Consider the following 7,855-nt stretch of genomic DNA (forward strand, 5'->3'; position numbering starts at 1 on the left):
CAGTGCTAGGAGGCAACATCAGAAGAAGGCCTTGGCCTCTATGCCCGGTTTATTTGCCCTCCAGGCCACCAATTGGCCACTGTGTGAAACAGGATGCTGAACTAGATGGACCATGGGTCTGATTCAGTACCACTTTTCTTACATTCTTATGTCACATGAAACCATGGATCAGACCATCTATTCAACAAAGTCTGTATTGTCTCCTCAGATTGGCAGTGGCTGTCCAGGGCCTCAGGAAGAGATCTTTCACAATACCTTCTACCTGATCCTTTTAACTGGGGATGCCAGGGATCGAACCTGGGACCTTCTGCATGTCAAACAGATGCTCTGCCACTGAGCCACAGCCCACCTTCCCTCACTATGCCACTTTCGCAACCTGAAACAGTCAGAGGTGCACTATTGGACCATTGGGGAAACCCATGAGTTTAAAATTTCCGGGCATTACATGAGACACAGGGTTGGGACCCCATGCCTAGTCTGTGCATAACATATAAAGAGACTCTGAGAGAAATCTAACACCCACAGGTAGAATTTGCACATCAGAAAGCTTTTCAAGAAGTCAGCTGTGTCATCCAGAGGCAGAAGAACCAGTTTGGTGTAGTGGTTTAGAGCAGAAATTAAGGAGTAAGGAATCAAGAGATATACATCTACATCCCTGAGAAAATAAATGTAAGGTGATGGGAACAATGAGCTGTTTCATAAAAGAACAATGGAGAAAAAGCCCCTCTTCGCTACACCAAGGAACATCTAAAAAGCCATCAATTCTGTGTCGACAAATGTTGACGTATACATGAATAATCTCACTGAGCTCAGTGTCGCCTCCTTTGGAAGTGCCTCCTTTGGAATATCATCACATTGGGACATGAGATTTAGTATCAAGGTGGTAATGCCTTCTGTATTCCACTCATTTGATGCAAAGGTTTCTTGCATTATGTTGGCGTATTAATATTCACATTCCTCATACATCCTTAGCACAAAGAAAGGAAGAGGAGTAGCATTTAAGCACCAGACAAGGATTTCCTTTCCCTCTTATAATTTTTTCTTGGAAGTAATTCACATATCCTTTTCACAGATAAACAACAGAAGGATAAAAGAGAACCTGTTCCCAGCTTCCAGGAACAATTGTCCGTTCAGACATCACTCCTCCTGACCAAATCATACTGAAGGAAGCTGTATCATGGTTCCCTATCAGCCTGCAAACCAACATCAGAAGCTAGTTTGAAAATATCATGATTTGTGCTAATTATTTTTAGGCATCATCTTGAGGTCTGAATTGATTTATAGTGTGACAAATGTTCTACATTTTGGCCTGTTTGTGAACTTTCACCAGCAATATCTTACATCATTTTTTCTAAGGCCCCAGATCTTGCTGGATCTATGTATGTTACATTTCCTACATGCACTCTGGAGAGCCACAGACCATAAAGGGTCTAGTACAGCTTTACCTCTAATCCACCCTTGTTCAGGTTGTTGATTCTGCTGTCAGATGCTCACTAGTTTCCCCTATACTCCACTGCCTTATATTATTCATATTTTACTATTGCCTATTGTTTTGTTTTCCATTTCTTCCAGTTATAGCTTTTCTAAGGCTTGTCAGTTGTCCTGAAGGGCAGTATATAAATTGAATGTTGTTGTTGTTGTTACATGTCCCAAGGGGAGGTATCTTATGTCTGCCACTGTTAAGACAGCATTTTAAATAGTTTTGACCAATGTGATGTAGTGATTAGAGTGTCTGACTAGGTCCTGGGAGACCCAGTTTCAAATCCCTGCTCTGCTATGGAAGCCTGCTGGTTGATCTCGAATCAGTCACACTCTCAGCCTAACCTACCTCATAGGGCTGTGAGGATAAAATAAAGGAGAGAAGAAGGACTTTGAGTCCCCAAAGGCAGGGTATAAATGAAGTAAATAAACAAAATAAATAAAAAACTACCTTGAAATTCCAGTTTGTGTTTTCTATGGTTGATTCAGGTTCCCAAGCAATATTGTTTATCACTAACAGGAATGGCTGTGGGCAGAGAGTGCCTTTTGGTACTATTCTGAAATGGGTAGAAAATCTAGACTACATGGGAGTAGCAGCCACAATTCCAATTCTTCATATACCACTACTTCCTCTTGATTGCTTTTTTCTCAGCATCCTTGTTTATGCAGCCTCTTTTGATGGTGTAACATTACACAATTGTACATTACACTATAGGGCAACACGCCCTGTGTCCTCCTAAATTCCGTGTCTCCTAATCACAGCTTCACTCCACCCATTAGTGAAAGGGTTCAGCTGGCAATAGTGTACACCAGCACAAGGGTACTGGCAGGGTCAACTTGCACAGAGCGATTTAAAGGCTATTCTCTCTCTGCCTTCAGGCATGACTCGGGGATAGGATTGTTCTATAATTATATATATTTACACTTTATTGTTTCAGGAAAATGTTGTCAGCAGACATTTGCACACTCTCAGTAACACAGCTGTAAATAATTCTTCCCATTTGAACCTTTTCGGAAGGAAAGTAAATATTTGTCTACATTGAATATCATTTATTTTACATTAGGCAATCTACTCTTGGTCGAAGAAATATTTTGTGCTTGCTGTATACAATGTTTTTGCTCGATAAAAGAAAGTAATACTATACTTGCAAGGAGTTTATGTAATACAATTAACTAGAATCCACAGGAAAAAAGAGAATCCTATTAGTAATGATTTATGCACCAAATGACCAACAAGAAAAATTTTATAATTCGCTAAATGGAGTTTTGGCATCCTTTGACTACATGGATATTTGTTTGATTGGAGATTTTAATGCTGTTTTCAATCAAAACTTAGAAAGTCCAGTAAAAAAGAGAAAAATTTAAGAGGCCTCCTACCAAGATCCTTTCTTAAAATCGCAGAAGAATTCAAATTGATCAATGTTTGGAGATTGAGGAACCCCATGGAAAGGGACTATACATTTTACTCTGATGGTCGTAAGTCTTGTAGTGATTCCACACATGCTGGATAATGCACTTCCAATTCTCTTTATAGATCATTTGGAACGGATTTTTTTGTGTGCGGAACAAAAAATCCACCTCAAATGATTGATAAAGTGCATTGAAAGTGCATTATCCAACGTGTGCGGAATCAGCCGGTGTCTAGAATTGATATATGTTGGCTCTCTGCAACTTTAATACAGGAAGTTAAAGATATTGAAATACTTCCAAGAACATTTGCTGATCAAAATCTGATATTGCTCAAAATAAATGATGAACCTAAGGAATTTAGATGAAGATTAAATGGTCAATTGTTGAAAAACAAGCAATTTGTGCAAGAGGCAAAGGAAGAAATGAAATATTATTTTCAACAAAATATAAATTCAGAAACACATATGAGAATTGTTTGGGATGTAAGTGAAGCCTTTTTCAGAGGATTAGCAATAAGATATGCAGCCAAGCGGAAACGGGAAAGAAAACAAAGATATCAAGAGATTATAGATAATTTGGAAAAAAAATGAGAAAAGCTTGAAAATGGATCCCTCAGACTTGAATTTAAAATCTTACATTAAGATATTACAAAATCAAATTAACTTACTATTAACTGAAGAAATTGCTAAAAACATTAAATTTACTAAACAAAATTATTTTGAATATGCAAATAAACCAGAACGATGGCTTGCTTATAAACTTAGAAAGGAAAGAGAGAAGAGAATGATACATGGACTATATGATAATACGAAGACCGAGAACACAAAAGGAAGATTTGAAGAGAACAGTGGCGTCCTTTTATAAACAACTATATGGGAAAGTGGAAATACCAATGGAGAACCAAAAGCACTTTTTACAAAAGCAAGACCTGCCTAAACTTTCAAAGGAGAATAAGAGATTTCTTAATGACCCCATTACAGTGATGGAAATAACGGAGGCTATACACAAGAAAAATATTGGGAAAGCTCCTGGACCAGATAGATTACCTGCAGAGTATTATAAAGTGGTGGAAGATGTTATTTTACTACCTTATAAGAATACAATTGCTCCAGTGATTGAAGAAGAGACCATACCAGAATCTTGGATGGATGCCACTATTTTGTTGATTCATAAAGAAGGAACAGATTTAAAGGAAATTAAGAATTATCGACAGATATCTTTATTAAATTGCGGTTATAAGATATTTTCCTCAATATTAGCTATGAGGCTTTAAAAAATACTACAGGAAGTAAGTAATACATCAAGATCAGGCCAGATTTCTCCCTAAAAGACAAATGAGAAATAATATCAGAACTACTTTAAATTTACTGGAATATTATGAAAAAGCAATGGCTATGATATTTTTAGATGCTGAAAAAGCTTTTGATAATGTTGGCAATTTTTTATAGACAAAATGAAAGAAATGGACTTTGGAGTAAATGTTACAAGAGCAATAGAAGATATATACAAAAAACAAAAGGCTAAAATAATCATTAATAATGATTTGACTGATACAATTTAGATAGAAAAAGGGACAACACAAAGATGTCCACTCTCGCCTTTGATTTTTGTACTGACTTTGGAAGTACTAACAAGAACTATCAGAAAGGAACCTACAGTTAAAGGAGCAACGGTTAAAGGACATAAATATACATTACAGGCTAATGATTTAATGTTCATATTAGAAGATCCAATGGACTCTATAGAACCATTAATGTATCATATTAAAGAGTATGGTGCAATGGCAGATTTGGAAGTGAACTATCAAAAGACAAAAGTTATTACAAAAACATGACTTCAAGACAAGAAGCGGAATTAATCAAGTCGACAGGATTTCAATCAGAAAAGAGAATAAAATATTTGGGAGTATATATGTCTGCAAAATGCAGTTCTTTGATGAAAGATAATTATGTGAAACTGCAACAAGAGATCAAGAAAGATTTAGAGAGATGGGGACATCTTCAACTGTCGTTTATGAGAAGGATTGCAGCCATCAAAATAAATATTCTGCCATGTCTTGTGTTTTTATTTCAAACTATGAAATAAACTATGAAAATAACTAAATCGGTTAATTTTAAAGAGAATTTGTACAAAGTGTTTTATAGATGGTATCTAACTTCACATAGATTGGCTAAAATGTATAAGAATACCCCAAGTAGATGCTGGAAATGTGGAAAATCTACAGGAACTTTTTATCACATGTGGTGGACTTGTAAAGCTATACATAGATTTTGGATAATGACACATGCATTACTCCATATAATTTTACAGATACCAATACTTTATAAACCAGAATTGTTCCTATTGAACTGCATCCCAGATGGATTCAACAAAGATCAAAAACATTTTATAATACATGCAGTGACAGCAGCTAGAATTTTATTAGCATCTCATTGGAAACAGCAAATAACACAAACTCAAGAAGAATTAGTGGGAAAGATTATGGAAACAGTGGAAATGGATAAATTGACAATGATATTAAAAGGGAAAATGGAAGAGGAGTTTGCCAGACCTTGGATACCATTTTATAATTGGAATAAAAATAAGCATAAAGATTTGAACTTGCCAAGAATGTAAAAGGACTTAAATGTTTCACTATTAATAGTATAACTTTATTTACCAAGAATGTTTAATGATACACTATTGTTGTAAGCAGACTATTATGGATACTTTTTTCTTTTTTCTAAACTTTCTTTTCTTGCTTCTGTATATTCCTTCTTGCTCTTCTATTTGCTCTTTATTTGAAAAACTAATAATTTTTTTTTAAAAAAAATAGAATTATTCTTGGTTGCATTCCATTATTTATACTAAAAAAATCTATATTACCATAAAACCCAAACAGCTTCTAATGTTTCCAAGTTCTGGTGAGGCTGCTCATCATCTCAAAGAACTAAGATTTTTGCACTAATATAATAAGCTGGCCACATTTGCTTCTTTAAACATCAGTGACTCTTTAAACATTCTCAGCACAGAATCTCACCTTCTACTACATCTTCCAGGTGATCACAAAAGGATGACAGAGTTCCTGTCTGCTGACAATCCCCTTTCATGACTTCTACATGACAAGCTGCACCAGTTATACATCTCCCTTCTGCACATTAAAGATATGGGAGACATCCGATGCAATAATAGTCCTAAGCAGAGTTACACCCTTCTAAATCCGTTGCTATCAATAGGCTTAGAAGGATGTAACTGTTTAGGGTTGCACTGTTTGTGACATAGAAATATAAGATTTTTTTCTCCAGGGGTACATTAAAACTTGTAAGTAACTTTCTTAATCTGACTTCTTGTTCTGCAGATTATATTGGCTGCTTCCATTCCAATAAATGGCTGTTTTTCGAAGCATCCACACACAACATCATGCCCAAATTGTTTACCCTTCAGGTTTTCTCCTGCTTTGCTATGAAAGATTGCACTGCAATAAAAAATATATATATTAAAAAAGAAAGAAAAAAGAAAGATTGCACTGCAATCTCAGCCCGTTTGCACGCCATGTGGACGGGAAAGAGCACATTCGTGAAGGTCTCGCCCACATTTTCCCTGCCTCAGCCTCTGCAGCTGCCATTCTACTGCCCCCTCCCATACACACACACACACACACACACATATGGGAAGGCTTTTTCATGCTTTTAAAAACACATAATTACCAGGGGTCATTTCGAAGAAAAAGAGCTGCAGGAACTCATTAGCATAAATCATTAGCATATGCCACACACCGTGATCAGGCCGAAATGGCTGGGATTCAGCTCCTGCCAGATGGGGGAGTGTTCCTCCACCTGGCAGTGGGCTGATGAGGGCTGTTTTGGCCCCAATCCAGGCCAAAATGGGCCCAAAATGGCACAAAATGGCCATTTTGGGCACGTTTTGGCCTGGATTGGGCCCAAAACAGCCCAGATCGGGTCAGTGTCAGGCAGAGGAGGGGTCTCCTGCCAGGCACCAACCCAATCCTGGTGGTTTTGGCCCTGACCCCAGACAAAACGGGCTCCAAATGGCCAAAAAGGGCAAGATTGGGCTCAGATCAGGGCCAAAACAGCCCATACCAGGGTGGTGCAGGGCAGGGGAGGGTGCCCCTCCTGACACTGATCTGATCCTGGCCATTCCAGTACCAATCCCAGCGGAAATGGGCCCAAAATGTCCCCAAATGTCCCGGATTAGGGCCGAAACAGCTGGGACCCGGGTTGGTGATGGGCAGGGGAGGGTTCCCCTGTCTGGCACCAACCCGATCCCAGCCGTTTCAGGCTCGATCCCAGCAAAAATGGGCCCAAATGGCCAAAAATGTCCATTTGGGGCCTGTTTGGGCTCGAATCAGGGCCTAAATGGCCAGGAGTGGGTCGTCACCAGGCGGGGGAGGCTTCCCCCAGCTGGCACCGACCTGATCCTGGCCCTTTCGGTCCAGATTGGGGCCGTTTCGGCCCCAATCCAGGCTGAAACGAGCCCACATGGCCGAAAGTCAGGTGGGCAGGGTCACCTAACTGTGGGGGGAACTGCCAGAACTGTGTTCAAGCACGTTCCCCCTGGAAATGAGCCCTAATACTTACTGTATCATTGTAGCAGGCAATATAGCAATTATCCATTTTGAAGCCCTCTGGTGGCGCAAAGGGAGAGATGGTGGACAGGAAAGTGAACAGAAAACTGCCATGTGGACGGGCCACTGCCAGTGGAAATGCCTGTATAGTCTCAGTGGTAATGAGAACTACATGGAAATTGCCCTGTGAATGCAATTCAGATACACGACCTTATCTTAATTCGTTCCTGCAGCAAAGTACACATGTCCCAAATGCAATGAGAATCAGCTCGGCAGTGAATTATTTTCTTCACTTAGCGGTTCCTGCCTTTAGCCTCCTTTCAGATCTTTGTTCAGCCATGAAGTCATGGGCAGTGCAATCCCAAGCAGAGTTATTCCAGTCTAAGCCCTTTGATTTCAATG

The 7,855-nt window shown here is 38.9% G+C and overlaps 1 non-coding gene across 1 annotated transcript; it reads right to left on the reverse strand.

The window, feature by feature from the left end:
* Positions 1 to 276: 276 nt before the first annotated feature.
* TRNAV-GAC (transfer RNA valine (anticodon GAC)) lies at positions 277 to 350 on the reverse strand. The gene has a single exon. It is a non-coding gene; the product is annotated as a tRNA-Val (tRNA).
* Between the last annotated feature and the right edge of the window lie 7,505 nt (positions 351 to 7,855).

This window comes from Eublepharis macularius, chromosome 7 (assembly GCF_028583425.1).
Source record: "Eublepharis macularius isolate TG4126 chromosome 7, MPM_Emac_v1.0, whole genome shotgun sequence".
Classification (NCBI taxonomy): domain Eukaryota; kingdom Metazoa; phylum Chordata; class Lepidosauria; order Squamata; family Eublepharidae; genus Eublepharis; species Eublepharis macularius.